We start from the raw sequence: 18,528 nt of genomic DNA on the forward strand, positions 1-18,528 counted from the left end.
GATCGTGTGGAAAGAAAGCATAAAAGAGAAGAAGTTTGAATTATTAAAGCCACAGAAGGGAAAGCTCGTGGAGGATACAGAAAGGGTAATGAGAGCAGATGGCAAGCCATGGATGGTGATGAAGTACAAACCGATCCGATGCATCAAGGAGGTTCCAATGAAGACTATGCCTCAAGATGTGTTGAAGAATCTAAAATGGTGGTACGTTGATTGCCAGACTGCTGAAGCCGTGATGGAAGACGAAGACGAACAAGAAGTGCTGAGGGTGTATGATCCGATGCATCTTGTTAACTTATCGAAAGCTGATCTGCAAGTGTTGAATGAAAGGAAGATATTCTATATTCCTGCTTGGAAGGATGAAGCAAGGAAATATCAGCGAGTAGTCTCGGTATGTGTTAGAGAAGGAGTGCATGCGTGAAGATACAGGATTACAAGACAAGAGCTTAAAGATCAAGATATGAAGCTACTGCCAAGGGGGAGTCTGTTGGTGCATGGATGTCAGTAGTTCATAGTCTAGTGTCTGTAATCGAGTCTGCAATGTTATTTATGTTTTTGTACAAGCGAAGTTGTCAACAAGTTCGCCTAGGCGAACTTGTTGAACAAGCGAAGTTATGGACAACTTCGCCTGAACATGTCAGGCGAAGTTGTCGTGTATATAAATACAAGCTTACGGCTTGGTTTAGGTTAATCGTTTTTCGTGTTGTTCGTTCAATCAGTTAGCAGTTTTGGTTATCGAGTTTGTTCGGTAACGTGTGTTTTGTAATAGTGATATTTACATCACGTGAGTTCGGTTATAATATATAACGTGTTTCGTGTATTCGTGTGTTTGTGTTCTATACTCGTAACGATCTACGCATGGATTCCGCACCTGAGTAGACCGCGATATCTCGTGCGATCCGTCCAGGGAACCTACAACTTGTACTCTAGAAGAGTAGCCCCCCGTCATTATCAATGAATTCCCATTTTCCGCTGATGCAACAAAGGGATAAAAAACCTACTTTATTTGTGAAAAGTCAAGCCTGCTTATGCGTACCTTTATTAACTGCAAGGGTTGTCGTAGGCGTACTAAAATCTTTTTGAGTGCATGTTTCTCATCTGATCGCCTGCCAGGTTAGCGAATCCCTTCGTTTGAATTCTACGAATTAGGGTGGTGGATTCTCTCTTTCGATTCTCAGAATGTGTCAAAGGAACTCTATTCTTGGCCTTAACGATAAAAGAACGATCAAGCAGAAAGAGCAAAAGGAAGGTATAACCCCTACTTTTAGTAGATGGAGATGCGCACCTAGGAAAGCACGGAATAGACCTACGTGTCGGCCAATGCCGGGGCAGAGATGGGGACCATGAAAGCAGAGGATTCAATCGAACCTTTTCAGACAATTGCTAACGCAGAAGAGGGATGCTAATAAGCTGACAGCTCAGGCATGGCTTCAATAGCGAAAGCAGTTCTATCTGATTTGAATCAAGAAAGACAATGAATTTACGAGATCATGATCCCCTTCACTTGTGAACAACAGGGACCCATTCTGTTGATTGCTTATCTGCCCCAGCTCTAACAAACTGGTTTTTCTTTCTCACAGAATTAAGGAAATCATTAGATTCTTCTTCCTTCTTTCGGTAACATATACCGAGATAGGCTGGGAAATCCCCCACGAAAGACAGGTGGCAACTTGACCTCTAAGTAAGGACAGGAACGCCCGTGCCCAATCAAACTCCACAATCATCAAAAGCACCTGAACCGAGACCTAAAGCTGAACCGCTGAAGGAACCTCTTTCCGTTGTTAAAGAAAGTACGCTTTTCAAGCTTTTTCCTTACTCTTACTAAAGCAGGCACACGCAAAACTCTCTATTTAGATTTTCACTGAAACCAATACGTCTAAACATAAGGTAGGTGCTTTCACGACTCACTAAACGGGGGATCAAAATCTTTGCGCAGTAGAGGAGTCAAAAGTGGAGGACGAAGCGAATGTAGAGGACACAACAGATCCCCACAGGGAAGGAAGATGGGCTGGAGTCACTCTCATTCATGGCATGGGCAAAAGCAGCCCTAATGACTTTCAGTGAATATATGATTATACGGTGAAGTCAGTCACAAAGTCTATGTTCGTATGCTTTCACTCTAAGCTGACCATCCAAAAAGGATGTGCACAATTGATCATTGACCGCAGTCTTCTCTTTTATCTCCCTATGCGGGGAACTTTTTTTGGTTTTTTCTCCTCAGCACTGCACTCAAGGGTGATGCATGGAGTCATTACTGAATCCTTTCGTTGACCTTTCTTTTCTATAACGAAAAAACCCTCATCTCGGTGATGAGGGTGAGAAACCCAAAGCAGAAAAGCTCAGGAAGCCAATGGCTCAACGGTTCTCACCACCCTCCTCTGGCGCAAACACCGTTTGCTGCATTGTGCTCATCACGAGAAGTCGGGGAACTCTCTTAAGTGGACTTCAAGCGCGATGATAGTCAGTCTGAAGTTTTCTACTATGCCTTATTAGTTCAAAGACCTAGCTTGGGGGTTGGTCTCAGTTGTTAAAGAAAATGTATTAGTGTGCTGTCTTAACATGCAGAAATTGTACTAAACTACTAGCTTTACCAGTGGTAGGATAGTTAAAAGACGGTACATGAGCGAAGTAGGATCCTCTTTTTTTGTAGCCCATCGACGATATTCTTTGGTTTTGGAACATTACAATTTGCATAAGCAAAGTTGAATATTTGTTAGAAAACTAGATCCTCCCGCACTCTCATCTCTAGTCTCTAGCTATCATCTTAGTATATTAGTCAAATATATCTTGTACTTTCTTGGGCCTAACTAAGAAAAGAGAACAAGAGAAGAAAAGCAAAACCAAATATGACTTTCAGCCATGCTGCTTCATTCAAGTTTAGGACTTAGGCAAGACTTATCAATCGAGTAGTTATAAAGTAGTTTAATCGCATTTAGCCTGTCTCACTTAGCTCTAATCTGGTGTCGTCGCTCACAGTCCAAGAAGAGTAGTCCTTTCATTGGCTAAGGGGATTACGCTTAATGGGATAGACCGATCATCGCTTCCTTCCTCTACTAGTTCTGGAGTCAAGCCAGCAAAGAAGTAGACTCTTTCCTTTTTCACTGGCTAGCATCATAGGGATATTCGACGTTTAATGAGATAGTATAGTTCTAGACTAAAGCTAGCAAAGTACAAGACTGAGGACGATAGGGGCATTAATAGTAATTTCTAAGGTGCTATTATGAAGTATTAACCACACTCATCTCTAGTCTCCTTTGTGATTTCATATACTATTCCCGTATGCCATATCTCTTATTCAATCTTGCTATATGTCCAAGCTCTCCCCCATCGGTAGTTGGAAGCAGAACTGAGACTGGCTGTGACTGAAGGAAAATGGAGCTAGGTGTGATAGGAGGGCATGGTTAAATAGGTAAGTGTTGTGTGAACTCCTTTCCGCCCATTATTGATCTTCACTCTAAGTGAGCAGGTCAAAGCAGTTGAGGTGATAGCAAATAGTAAGCAGGGAAGCAGAAGCAAAAGGTCTTCAAAGAACTTTTGTGTAATAAAGCTTCATGGTCTCATTTCATTGGTCTCTAAGGCAATGTCTCGCTTAATCGTTCATCGATCTTTTTCTGTAAGGCCTCGGGTCCCACGAATTCCGATTTTTGTTTTTGTTTGTATTAAAGTGTTGGTAGCTTCTAGCCTCGAGCTGGAAAGTCTCATGGGGGTACTATAGATATAGCATAACTCTCTAAATGAGACTCGATCTACACAATCAATCAGTATGTGCAATATACCGGTCTTTGTGATATGCTCTTTCAAAAAGATCACAGATCTTCCCGCTTAGCTGCACTGCTCTCTGAGCTCTTTTGTCAGCTATTGCTTCCTCTAGTACTATCTCTGATCTCTCTTCAGCACTTGCAGTACGAGTCTTTCATTCGTCTCCTGCCCTTTATAGTCGTAATCGCTATAAACTCTATATGATTGGCAATTAATTGGCATTGACGTAATCTTTTTTCTCTTGTCGGAAGGGGGTCCTGTCGAAAGCAAGAAAAGGCATTGCAAATGGCATGCCCTTACTCTAATTATAAATAAAGCTCTTTTGTGCTCTTGGCCAGGCCTGTAACAAGTATCTAAAAAATGTTTTCTTTTCGGCCGGTCAAAGCAATGACCTGAGTGAATAAAGAAGTAGGATGTTTTTACCCCGGTTGTGAGTTATTACTGACCCCTCTCTGTCTCTCCCTCACGCTGTGAATGAAGTGAGTAATTCGTCGGTGCTTGCCCTTCAGTAAGTAGTTCGGATGGCTAGATACATGCTACGCTCTGCCACGCTTGCCTGACCGTGTGAAGCCTTAAGGTAAATTAATCTTTAACAGAAATTTGAGAGCATCTTTGGAATTGAAAGAAGGGGCTAACCTGACTTTCACTTTCAAAAAAAGAAAAAAATGTAGTTACACTTTAAGAAATGGAATTGCAATGAGCCAGAAGTTAGAATATCGCCTAACCACCTGTATCCGTCTCCCGTAGTTCCCCCAGAAACATCCGTTTGCCTACTCCCTACTCTGGCCGGGGGTAACAGTCTTTTTGAGAACCAAGTGGCCCTTGAGGAAGACCTTCAGAAAACCCCTCTAACTCAGGGAAAGGAATTCAAGCCCTTAAAATGAGTCAAGTCTATGATAGGTACCAATAGTCTTTATGGCGCGCTTACCCCTTATGCAAAGCACCAATGACTTCGTTCTTCTGAAAGGGGCTTAGGACATATCATCAATGAAAGAATCCCGATGAAGGGGGTGAAGCTGAGGTTTGAAAAGGTTTCTCCCGCTGTTGCTATTTCTTCCGTTGTTGGTAGTTCCTCAGGTCGGGTTGTTTCTTTTTCAGAGCTTTTTCAATTTTTTCAGAACCTTTCGTTCGCGCCTACTGGAAGATTAGGGCTACCTCCTCTCTTTCCGATCTCATTCAGATAATAAGCAAGTCCGGTTTATTAGATAGTGGTGGGTAAGAGAGGTGCTTGGTCTGTCTCCGAATGTGGGCCGAGAAGCGTTAGCCGCGTCTCTGAATATTCTCGAGGGTTCTTAGGAGAAAGACAGCCTTAAGGTGCTAACGGAGCTTCCAAGTCTTAGTCCAAGAAGGTGCTTGCTTTATTGGTTGGTAGCTTGGTTATAGTTTTTATGAAGAATGAAGGAGCACTGCTGCACTTCCATGACATGGGAAAGGATCATGGGATGAGGAAAAGAAAGAAAAGGTGCCAGGTGCGGAGATATCGAGAAGTAGAATATCTTAAATGAGTTCAAAAGAATTAGTTAAAACACGCTTCTTTAGCACAGGCCATGGACTGAAGTTGGAAGGTTTAATGAACTACGCGAAGGGCAAATCTTGGGCGCTATTGTTGTCTATATACAAGTGGCGTAGGCGAAGCTGTGGCGACTCGTGGAGTAGACAGCGAGCTCCGCTTGAACAGAAAGCAGCAAGCTGCAAGCACTACTCTAAAATTAGTGAGCTCAAAAACAAAGGCGAACATGGCCGTGGTAGCCTATTCAGTTTTTTAGCTACAAGCTACCATACTATGGGAGGGGTCCGTACCTCCTTTAGATAGAGCCCCACTGCTCCTAATGTAGAGCTAGAACTACTGCTACCGTGGAATCCGCGGTCACACATAAGTATCTCGTCTTCCAAAAAGGCTGCTAATTAGCAGTAATCCTAATGGGGACCATCGACCAAGAAGGACTTCGAAGACTGGAATCTAATTGATCAAAAAAAAAGAAAGAGGGACAACTCTTCTAGTTGCGCCTGTAACCTTACTATGCTACCCCGGTAAAAGGTCGAATTCAGCAGGACTGCAGGCACAAAATGCCGATCAAATCCGTTAGAAGAAGCCGAATCAAGGCGGGCAAACAAGAAGATCTGACTGATTTGACGTTGGACTGGATCTCGAAAGGCGAGAGGCTTTGACAAAGACGTATGATTAAAGGAGGGATGAGAGAGGCTTATTGCACGATCCACCCAACCCAGCTAAGCTAATCAATGCTGCAGAAGATAAGATAGTGGGAGGCCGGCCCCACTCTGGAGGTGCACAACCATTTATGAACATATACAAAGGGCTAAAGAGAGAAGTCCATGGTGAACAACCAAATCCAATTACTTTGATTTGTTCATACCATTATGTCATCGATCACTACTGGGTGGGTTGGTGAGTCACCCCAAAAAAGCATCGAGAGAGGGAAAGCATATATACTTTATGAAATGATCAGCGGTTTCATTTATGCTATGCCCTACATCGTGTTTGTTTGTGTTTATTGAGCTTCAGCACCATGCGCTTTCCTTCGCTTTATAAAAGAGAGAGAGAGCCTTGTCTTGAGAGTGAAAAGAAAGGGCAAGCGATAGAAAGGATAGTCCCTCGCACGTATGCGAGAACTACTAGAAAATGGTGAGATCATTAGATCATTACTGAAAGAAGGACCAACGACGATCCTATCCTAAAGGAAAAGGAGTAGGAGGAGTTAGTTTTCTTTGAAGATCGAGGAATCAATATCCCAATTATGCCATTCGGAAGAAGTCTTCTACGGAGGGAAAGCCTGTTAGAGTAAGCGGAGAGGAAAGATCTCTAGAGATTCTAATCTCATTCCATTCAATGGCTCAACCAGTAAACAACGGCGAGAACTAAAAAATCCATGGTTTCCCGGCAGAACCCTATTTCGCCCAAGTTGTTTCAGAACCGAAAAAAAAGAAGCAGTTTTTCGCATAGCTTGCGCATAGTGTAGGTCCCGCTTGTATATCGTATTTGGCCAAAGCACAGTTCTTTGAATCAAACATTGAATGAAATAGATTCTTTTTTCGATATCAAAATAGAAATTTCGTAGGATAGATGGATCTATCTTTCTCTTTATAGATATGAGTAAAAAAAATGATTTTTCTAGTGAAGTAGCGTAGCAAACTTCCTTTTCTCCGTGCCGTTCCGCATGGGCTTCCCGTGCCATTGGCGCTTTGCTCTCCTCTTATTCATCGTTGGACGGTTCGGATGGACTTCATCATTCTTTCCCAACTAACATAGAAAAGGCTGTACCACATCAAGATGCCGATTCGTTTTCCGCCCCCAACGAGATGGGGAATTTATAACTCCCTATTTAGACTTTTGGGCCCTTCATCTTTCTGAATCGAGACCCGGCCCGACTCGCGTCGTTCCAACAACCGGTGGGGAGCTGTCACACCCGGCCCTGAGCGGCGGAAACAGCCGGGCGCGCGCGAGTGGGGATTGATAATTAAGCACGGGCCATTGCAAACATTCAAAGATTTTCATTGCGCATGAAGAGTTTAATACAAATACATTACATTGTTTAAAAATTATAAAAACATCCAAGTATAAAAACTGTTGAAGATTTCCACGCCATATCCCCATGCGCGGCGGGAACAACCACGCGCATCGAAGGGATAGAACTAAAATCTTCCAAAAAGCTAGTTTAGATGTTCTGCGTGAGGTGCTCTAAGTGTGACTCCATGCGCTACCTAGTTATCTCCTGAAAGACACGTAAAAATATTTGAATCAGTATAAACTGAGTGAGTTCACAAGTTTTAGTAACTTGATAAATCGTATTGCATCATAATCTTGATACAAATCATTCTGAAACATAATTCTGATAGCATTATTAAACACATGCTTGGTAAAACATAGATCTATCAACATAGTCTGATAAAATCGTTCCGCGGGTTACGCGCGAACATTTCTGGGAACTGTGCTCGTCTGTGTAAGTGGCGCTGCCACTACGAGCTAAAATAATGTAATACCGTCCCGCGGGTTACGCGCGGACACTTCTGGAAAACTGTGCTCGTCTGTGTAAGTGGCGCTGCCACTACGAGCGAATAATACTGTAATACCGTCCCGCGGGTTACGCGCGGACGTTGTGCCGGAAAACAAGGCGCTCGTCTGCGTAAGAGGAGCGACCTCTACGAACGGGCTCAAACCCATAGTACTGCCCCATGACCATACTAGGCACTCGTCTGTGTAAGAGGTGCGACCCCTACGAGTGGGCGGATCAAACCAGCAGTCCCTACCCTTAGAGTTCCAATGGTAAAGTGATCACTTACTCGAGTTCTAGCGCACATACATCAAAAACCTTAGATAACCGTTCGCATTGTTCATCATGAAATATAATTTAAACACATAATCGCTTGCATAGCTTGTAAGTATACCATGATAAAATGTAATTTAAACACGTGTCCCTCGCCCCGAAAATAGGTTAAAAACAGTGAAAATAGTGAAATGGGGGCTGCGAGACTCACCTGTGGTTCTTGTTAAGGGATTAATCGAGATTCGGGTTTTCTTGGTGTTGGCCTCGGAATCGAAGGTCTAGAATACGATTAAATAACAAGAAATCTATATTAAGATCAAGATATAAGGGTTGGAAAGTAGATCTCAAGGTTATAATCTCGGCTTACCTAGTAACAGGAACGGAATTGAAAATCAAATAGATGCTTGGGAGATGATTCAGAGCAGATTTAAGTGCGAAGTTTGAAGTGTGTTGAGTGATAATTTTAGGTTACATATTTATAGGCAAACTCAATGGAACACAATCCCTTGATTTAGGGGATTGTAATCTTTTCATATCTAGGTGTGATGATGATAAAGTATGGAAAGTATTATTATTTATTCAAAAGTGGAGGAGTAGGTAAAAGATTCTGATTTTCGCAGGACATGCAGGTCTGTGGTTGGTGAGAGTAGGGTGGCTGATAGTTGACTGTTCAAGCCACACTGTGCTTTTGCCAGTGCACAGTAAAAAGTAGAAATTTTCTGAAACACGTTACTGTTTTCTTTTGGGCGGGAATAATCCCCTTTATTCTGAAGAATACTGTGTTTTGTGCGTGTAACCTTGCGCGTACAGCCTTATGCGTGTAGGATTCTGCGTATAGAATGTTTCTTTGCTGCGGGTAGGTACGTAACCTTCTCGCAGTCAGGGACATTGAGTTTCATTTGTAGATCCTCCAAGTGGTCTTGGTATTTCAACATAGTGATCAGTTATGTTGAAGTCAATTCCATCTTGGAGCTTCAGACAAACTAGCTCTCAATGTTCCCGCCATGCGGGGAGGTTAGTTCCCTTCCGCACGCGCATAAACGATTTAGGGTGCACCCGCCTTTGCATCATGCGTGACGGTCAACCCATTAGACAACATAAACGTTAAGGTACATGAAAACATAAAGCCAAAACATTCGCGCATGGCGCATATAACATATGCCCACGCTGGTTCTTAACATGGTGCGCTCGCGCAGGGCGCACATAACAAATGCACGCGCTGACTAACATGGCGCGCTCGCGCAGGGCGCACATAACAAATGCACGCGCTGACTAACATGGCGCGCTCGCGCAGGGCGCACATAACAAATGCACGCGCTGACTAACATGGCGCGCTCGCGCAGGGCGCACATAACAAATGCACGCGCTTAATATTTACAATCACCTAATTATTAGGTTGATTACTTAGCTTAAGGGTTTGGGAATTTACCAGTTGTCACATTCTCCCCTCGTTAAACGAATTTCGTCCCGAAATTTAGGAGACGTTGCTGGCAGAAGCCATGTTCTGAAAGAGGTGTGGGTATTTCATGCGCATCTGGTCTTCTCTTTCCCAAGTGAATTCAGGCCCACGCCTCGAGTTCCATTGAACCTTTACTAACTTGATTCTGCTTCTGCGCAACTTTTGTTCTTTCCAATCGGTCACTGCTATAGGTTCTTCTACGAAGTGCAGCTGTTTGTCGATGTGAATCTCTTCCATCGGCAAAATTAACGTTTCGTCAGATAAACACTTTTTGAGGTTGGACACATGGAACGTATCATGAACTCCACTGAGTTCGGCGGGTAAACGGAGTTTATAAGCAACCGGACCGATCCTTTCCAGGATCTCGAATGGTCCAATGAAGCGCGGATTCAACTTTCCTCGCTTGCCGAAACGGGGGACTCCTTTCCATGGAGAGACTTTCAAAAGTACTTTATCCCCTACTTGAAACTCCAATGGTTTCCTTCGCACATCTGCGTAGCTCTTCTGTCTGTCGCGCGCTGTCTTAAGGCGATCCCTTATCTGAAAAATCTTGTCTGTTGTTTCTTGGATCAGTTCTGGACCAGTCATTTGCTTGTCACCCACTTCAGCCCAGCACAGTGGGGATCTACACTTGCGCCCATACAAAGCTTGGAACGGCGCAGCCTTAATGCTTGTGTGATAGCTATTGTTGTAAGAAAATTCAACCAATGGGAGATGAGTATCCCAGCTACCTTCAAAATCGATTGCGCACGCGCGCAGCATATCTTCCAATGTCTGGATTGTTCGCTCGCTTTGCCCATCCGTTTGAGGATGATAAGCTGTACTCATATCAAGGCGAGTACCTAGAGCTCCTTGTAACGATCTCCAAAACCTTGATGTGAACCGACTATCTCTATCAGAAATGATGGACACTGGGACTCCATGTTTTGAAACTACTTCTCGAATATACAGTCGGGCTAACTTTTCCATCTTATCGGTTTCATTGATTGGCAGGAAGTGCGCTGACTTAGTTAGCCGATCCACAATAACCCATATTGTGTCATAACCCCCAGGTGTCCTTGGCAGTTTGGTGATGAAGTCCATAGAGATTTGTTCCCACTTCCACATGGGAATTTCTGGCTGCTGAAGTAACCCCGACGGCTTCTGATATTCAGCCTTTACTTTTGAACACGTCAGGCACTTACTGACATACGTCGCGATGGCGCCTTTAAGATTGGGCCACCAATACAACATTTTAACATCTTGGTACATCTTGTCTGCGCCAGGATGTACGGAATACCGCGTCTTGTGAGCTTCGTTTAATACCTGCTCGCGCAATCCTCCCTTGAGAGGGACCCAAATGCGGTTAGCAAAATATCGAGTGTCGTTTTCTTTGAGCTCCAAATTCTTAATCATTCCCCCAAGGGCTTCGTTTTTAACAAACTCTGGTTTCAAGGCTTCTTGCTGAGCGTCTCAGATGCGGGTAGAGAGATCTGCGTGAATGGTCAACCTTAGAGCCTTGACTCGTAGCGTTTTTATTCGTTCCTTCCTACTTAGCGCGTCTGCTACCACATTCGCCTTTCCAGGGTGGTACTTTATTTCACAATCATAATCGTTCAACAATTCAACCCATCTTCGTTGCCTCATGTTTAAGTCCTTTTGATCAAATATATGTTGAAGGCTCTTGTGATCCGTAAAGATTATACACTTTGTACCATAGAGGTAATGGCGCCAAATCTTTAGCGCGAAGACAACCGCTCCAAGTTCCAGATCATGCGTCGTGTAGTTCTTCTCATTGGTCTTAAGTTGGCGCGAGGCATACGCTATGACTTTGTCTCGCTGCATAAGGACACATCCGAGTCCTTGATGTGAAGCGTCGCAGTAAACGACGATGTCATCTGTCCCCTCGGGCAGAGATAGAATTGGCGCACTACATAACTTCTGCTTCAACATTTGAAACGCTGCTTCCTGGTTTTCGCCCCAAACAAACATCCTGTCTTTCTGAGTTAGCGCGGTCAGAGGTAGAGCTATCTTGGAGAAGTTCTCAATGAAGCGTCGATAGTAGCCAGCTAGTCCTAGGAATTGCCTCACCTCAGTTGGGGTTTTTGGCGCTTCCCAGTTTTCGATGGCCTTGACTTTGGAAGGATCAACGTGAATTCCTTTCTCGTTTACAACGTGACCGAGAAAGTGAACTTCTCTAAGCCAAAACTCGCACTTGGAAAACTTCGCATACAACTTTTCTTTCCTTAACAATTCCAAAATCAATTTCAGGTGTTGCTCATGCTCGGCCTTGGTCCGAGAGTAAATCAAAATATCATCTATAAACACAATCACAAACTTGTCCAAGTATGGTTTGCACACGCGGTTCATCAGATCCATGAATATAGCCGGCGCATTAGTTAGCCCGAAAGGCATCACTAAGAACTCATAATGGCCATATCTAGTTCGGAAGGCTGTCTTTGGCGCGTCTTCCTCGTGGACCCTAAGTTGGTGGTATCCTGACCGTAGATCTATCTTCGAATAATAACTGGATCCCTGCAACTGGTCAAATAAGTCGTCAATCCTCGGTAAAGGGTACCGATTTTTGACTGTCAGCTTGTTCAGCTCCCTGTAGTCAATACACATCCGGAAGGAACCATCCTTCTTCTTTACAAACAGTACTGGAGCTCCCCAAGGTGAGAAACTTGGGCGAATGAAACCCTTATCCAATAGTTCCTGTAACTGATTGGATAGTTCTTGCATCTCAGATGGAGCTAATCGATAAGGCGCTCGTGCTACTGGCGCAGCTCCTGGGACCAAATCGATGCGAAATTCGACTTGTCGCGGTGGCGGTAATCCGGGCAGATCTTCAGGAAAAACTTCTGGAAATTCGCGCACTACTGGTAAGTCTTCAATTCTTCGCTCATCTTTCTTCTCTACTACATGCGCCAGGAAGGCGTAGCACCCTTTCCTTAGGCACTTACGCGCCTTTAGGCACGAAATCAGTTTCGTCGCAACTCCCTTTCTTTCCCCTTGAATCATCAAAGTTTCTCCGTTCAACAGTGGGATCCGAACCTGTTTCTCATGACAAATAACCTCTGCGAGATTCTCGACTAACCAATCCATACCTACCACAATGTCAAAACTTCCCAAATCTATAGGCAACAAGTTAATATTGAACTCGTGACCTCCCATGAATAAAACTCATTGCTCAGCCCTTTCGCTCGCGCACAACTGCCTACCATTGGCCAGTTCTATAGTATAAGGTATGTCTAGCCTACTGGTTGCTAGACCTAAGGAGTTTTTAAACTCAGCAGATATAAAACTTAGATCAGCGCCAGTATCAAATAAGATAGATGCAAAATGGCCGTTAAGTAAAAACGTACCGGTTACCACATTCGGCTCTTCTTTTGCTTCGCCTGCGCCGATCACAAAAGCTCTCCCGCGAGCTTGGTTTCCCTTTTGCGGGCAATCCCGACTAAAATGCCCTGGCTTCCCGCATGCGTAGCAGTTGTCATTGGCTCCAGCTTCTTTAGCACGGCAATTCATCGTCTTGTGTCCTGGCCTGCCACATTTGGCGCACGTGACGTTCGCGCATTCACCTTCGTGGTGGTACTTGCATTTGTTGCACCATGGGTAAGGGCCACTGTATCCTTTCCTTGACGACTCCGCGGCTTGGATCGCGTAAGTCCTTACGCTCTCCTGCTTCTTGAACGGTGGCTGCTTGGAGTCGGACCCTCGGTGGTGAGAGTTCCATTTCCTTTTGGAGTCAGAGGTTCGCTGCTCGCTTCCGCGCATAGTCAACATACCCGCACGGACCGTATCCCTTGTAAGGGTGATGGCCCGCGCAACCGCCTCATCGAAGGTTGGAGGCGCTGCGGCGTTGAGCGGAACCCTAACAACAGGAGGCAACCCAAAGATATACCTCTCGACCTTCTTTTCCTCTGTGTTTGCCATATCTGGCACCAACTGACAAAGCTCGTTGAACCGGTTGTTGTAGGCGTCGATATCCGTTCCTACCATAGTGTGGTTCCAGAATTCTTGTTGCAGACTCTGAATCTCTGCGCGTGAGCAGAACTTTCTCATTAACATTTCCTTCAGTTCCTCCCAGGTCTTGTGGAGAGCAACTTCTCGCCCCAAAGTTTTCGTTTGAAGCTTCCACCAAGACGAAGCTGCCTCTTGGAACATGCAGGTCGCATAAAGGACCTTCTGGTTCTCACTACATCTGCTAATGGAGAGAACTGTCTCCATCTTGTCAATCCAGTTGTAGAGCCCAATGGCCCCTTCGGTTCCCTTGAATGGCCAAGGCTTACAGGCCATGAATGTCTTATAGGAGCATCCTTTGTCCAAGGCTCCTGATTCGGGTTCTGGGGTCTCATTCTGACGACCCTGACTAGATTCGGCCTTGCTGGCCTCATGTGTCGCAATCGCCTGCGCGATTATTTCCGCGAGTTCCTCGGGTGTCATAGTAATTCCCTTGGCTTTAGTTGGAGGCATTCTCGCTTTAAAAGAGAATGGAAATATATCAAACTTAGCGCATGTACTCTGAGCACATAATGTTATCATTATTTACTAGACATTGTGTGACCCGTGTTCCTAAGTGTGTGTATGGTTTCTTTTGAAAATATTTTCTTTGAAAAGTATTTCATGTGATTCCCCAACGGTTATAGTCTAGGTTAAAACTTCTTTTCCTAGTTCGCTATAACCAGTGCTCTGATACCAATCTGTCACACCCGGCCCTGAGCGGCGGAAACAGCCGGGCGCGCGCGAGTGGGGATTGATAATTAAGCACGGGCCATTGCAAACATTCAAAGATTTTCATTGCGCATGAAGAGTTTAATACAAATACATTACATTGTTTAAAAATTATAAAAACATCCAAGTATAAAAACTGTTGAAGATTTCCACGCCATATCCCCATGCGCGGCGGGAACAACCACGCGCATCGAAGGGATAGAACTAAAATCTTCCAAAAAGCTAGTTTAGATGTTCTGCGTGAGGTGCTCTAAGTGTGACTCCATGCGCTACCTAGTTATCTCCTGAAAGACACGTAAAAATATTTGAATCAGTATAAACTGAGTGAGTTCACAAGTTTTAGTAACTTGATAAATCGTATTGCATCATAATCTTGATACAAATCATTCTGAAACATAATTCTGATAGCATTATTAAACACATGCTTGGTAAAACATAGATCTATCAACATAGTCTGATAAAATCGTTCCGCGGGTTACGCGCGAACATTTCTGGGAACTGTGCTCGTCTGTGTAAGTGGCGCTGCCACTACGAGCTAAAATAATGTAATACCGTCCCGCGGGTTACGCGCGGACACTTCTGGAAAACTGTGCTCGTCTGTGTAAGTGGCGCTGCCACTACGAGCGAATAATACTGTAATACCGTCCCGCGGGTTACGCGCGGACGTTGTGCCGGAAAACAAGGCGCTCGTCTGCGTAAGAGGAGCGACCTCTACGAACGGGCTCAAACCCATAGTACTGCCCCATGACCATACTAGGCACTCGTCTGTGTAAGAGGTGCGACCCCTACGAGTGGGCGGATCAAACCAGCAGTCCCTACCCTTAGAGTTCCAATGGTAAAGTGATCACTTACTCGAGTTCTAGCGCACATACATCAAAAACCTTAGATAACCGTTCGCATTGTTCATCATGAAATATAATTTAAACACATAATCGCTTGCATAGCTTGTAAGTATACCATGATAAAATGTAATTTAAACACGTGTCCCTCGCCCCGAAAATAGGTTAAAAACAGTGAAAATAGTGAAATGGGGGCTGTGAGACTCACCTGTGGTTCTTGTTAAGGGATTAATCGAGATTCGGGTTTTCTTGGTGTTGGCCTCGGAATCGAAGGTCTAGAATACGATTAAATAACAAGAAATCTATATTAAGATCAAGATATAAGGGTTGGAAAGTAGATCTCAAGGTTATAATCTCGGCTTACCTAGTAACAGGAACGGAATTGAAAATCAAATAGATGCTTGGGAGATGATTCAGAGCAGATTTAAGTGCGAAGTTTGAAGTGTGTTGAGTGATAATTTTAGGTTACATATTTATAGGCAAACTCAATGGAACACAATCCCTTGATTTAGGGGATTGTAATCTTTTCATATCTAGGTGTGATGATGATAAAGTATGGAAAGTATTATTATTTATTCAAAAGTGGAGGAGTAGGTAAAAGATTCTGATTTTCGCAGGACATGCAGGTCTGTGGTTGGTGAGAGTAGGGTGGCTGATAGTTGACTGTTCAAGCCACACTGTGCTTTTGCCAGTGCACAGTAAAAAGTAGAAATTTTCTGAAACACGTTACTGTTTTCTTTTGGGCGGGAATAATCCCCTTTATTCTGAAGAATACTGTGTTTTGTGCGTGTAACCTTGCGCGTACAGCCTTATGCGTGTAGGATTCTGCGTATAGAATGTTTCTTTGCTGCGGGTAGGTACGTAACCTTCTCGCAGTCAGGGACATTGAGTTTCATTTGTAGATCCTCCAAGTGGTCTTGGTATTTCAACATAGTGATCAGTTATGTTGAAGTCAATTCCATCTTGGAGCTTCAGACAAACTAGCTCTCAATGTTCCCGCCATGCGGGGAGGTTAGTTCCCTTCCGCACGCGCATAAACGATTTAGGGTGCACCCGCCTTTGCATCATGCGTGACGGTCAACCCATTAGACAACATAAACGTTAAGGTACATGAAAACATAAAGCCAAAACATTCGCGCATGGCGCATATAACATATGCCCACGCTGGTTCTTAACATGGTGCGCTCGCGCAGGGCGCACATAACAAATGCACGCGCTGACTAACATGGCGCGCTCGCGCAGGGCGCACATAACAAATGCACGCGCTGACTAACATGGCGCGCTCGCGCAGGGCGCAAATAACAAATGCACGCGCTGACTAACATGGCGCGCTCGCGCAGGGCGCACATAACAAATGCACGCGCTTAATATTTACAATCACCTAATTATTAGGTTGATTACTTAGCTTAAGGGTTTGGGAATTTACCGGTTGTCACAGGAGCATACAATAACTGGGAGTCCTATTACACCTAAGGCCAACTTCAATTCACCAAACCAAGGTTCATCTCGTTAGTGATTGTGGAACCGTACAAGGATATTAAGTAGACGGTTGATGTTTCAGACTCGACACTATCTTTCATAGCATGCATTCCCATCCGTGTCGCAACTGATTCGATAAGTTACGTGTCCGATCCATAGAGAACTGCCTTCGGTTCCCCAAACTGACTTACTCGTGGCAACCTTCCTGCCGCCCAACGACCTATAACGCTAGTCACTACTCCCATCTATGAACGAGAACCCGCTCTTTCTCTTTAACACAGAAAAGAGTCTATCTAATCAAGGTATACCAGGTCTAGCAGGAGGCAAATCTCTTATTGTTCTTACAGAATATGCTCTTCTTGTTTGAGAATCAGCTTTGCAAGAACTTGTTCCTGCTAGCTTCTTTGTTTTGAGCTGTGGTACCTAACCCGAAGTAGGGAACAACGATCATCAAGCATCAGGCATCGTTAAAAGAGGTTGGCATCGACTAAGTGACCCTAGCCTCGTGCGAGGTATGCAATGGCAAGGAGTCAGAAGCAGGTAGCAGAGTGAAATCGAGTAAGGTTTGAAGACATGTTATGAATCTGTTGGTGCTATTGATTCTGTTGACTCTGCTAGCGCTTCGATTCTTCTTTCCTAGACTATTTCGTACGAGTAAGCTTTCGAAGTCGGTTATTGAATGAGTGGATATCAGGAATGGTCCCACATCCTCCCTTTCACCCTTCATGCTAAGACCACTTTGGGTACAGCGTCTTCTATCGCTATCTACTGTGATTCTCCTGGAGTAAGGACACAGCTGGATAATCCGAGAGAAAGACACAACAAGGGTTCTCGTATGAAACAGTGAATGAGATCATGACACCACATCGAAAGAAAGGGGTTGAATATCTTGGTAGAAATTAGAGATCGATCTCTTTGTACCAACTCGTTAAACACTCACTTGATGCTGTGGAACGGAGAAATGTTACCAAAGAAACAAGGTTGGAGTTCTTACCTTCTTGGGATTCCATGGACCAAGATGTGCTTTTATTATATGGGCAATACCGATCTACTTTAGCAGATCATATGGATGCATAAAAAGCTTCTCATTTTGATGAATTGGAAACATCTCTTTTCTATTTCTATTTACCCAGTTAATATATTTGTTTCGTGTGTTCCCCAGAGGAATTCGATCTCTTCAATCTCGGGATACCACCTAAATAACTACAACTATGGCCCGAGAGTCAAATAGGTCGGGAAGAAAGAGTCTGAGGTTGGGTTGGACGACATACATCTTGGTTGGTCCCACCACCACTAGGGATTGGACATATATAGAATCTTTCTTCTAAAAAAGTCTTCTATTATATATCATTTTATATTCTAAATTATTGAAATAGCTGCAAGACCACAAACGGGGTGAAAAAAACCGAAAGCCCTTCTTTTAAGTTCCTCCCATATACATGGCTTACATACCCGGCTCAACCTTCTTAGAAAACAATCGAATCGAGGGTCTGAGGAGAATTGGCCATTCAATCTTGTGAACTAATCGAGACCGAAATTGGAGAAAGAGATACGAACGGAAATGAATAACCAATCGATGAAAGAACATGAAACCATTATGTTACAATAGAGTTACGAGAAAGGGTTGGGGGAAATGAAGTAGTTGAATTGGTTGGATTTTGCGAGCTGTTCCCACCATTGCTGGATGTGATTCCAAGAGCCGAACGAGAATGAATACCACACAGAAAAGTGAAGACTAGGGTCCCGAATAGAATGTTTAACCGATCCATTCCGGATCGACCAAATTGGTACCGAAGTAGTAACATGGGAAAACCATGGAAAACACGACTTATTTGAATAACCCGGTGACCTACCAATTGTAGAAGTAGGATTTTTGGCAAGCAATAATCACTTAAATAATACAATTCAAGTGTACCATCTTCTTTCTCATTTTGAGGAAAAGGTGCGGAAGGAAATGGAAAAAACGGAGGGATCCGAATCGGACCTAATGGGAATGACA

At 44.0% G+C, this 18,528-nt stretch overlaps 1 pseudogene; it reads left to right on the forward strand.

The window, feature by feature from the left end:
• Window positions 1-6,512: 6,512 nt before the first annotated feature.
• On the forward strand, window positions 6,513-17,732 carry LOC143608465 (putative mitochondrial protein ymf1; annotated as a pseudogene).
• The last annotated feature ends 796 nt before the right edge of the window (window positions 17,733-18,528 follow it).

This window comes from Bidens hawaiensis, unplaced genomic scaffold (genome assembly GCF_021521415.1).
Source record: "Bidens hawaiensis isolate Kalapana, Puna unplaced genomic scaffold, B.hawaiensis_p1.1 tig00002153_1, whole genome shotgun sequence".
Classification (NCBI taxonomy): domain Eukaryota; kingdom Viridiplantae; phylum Streptophyta; class Magnoliopsida; order Asterales; family Asteraceae; genus Bidens; species Bidens hawaiensis.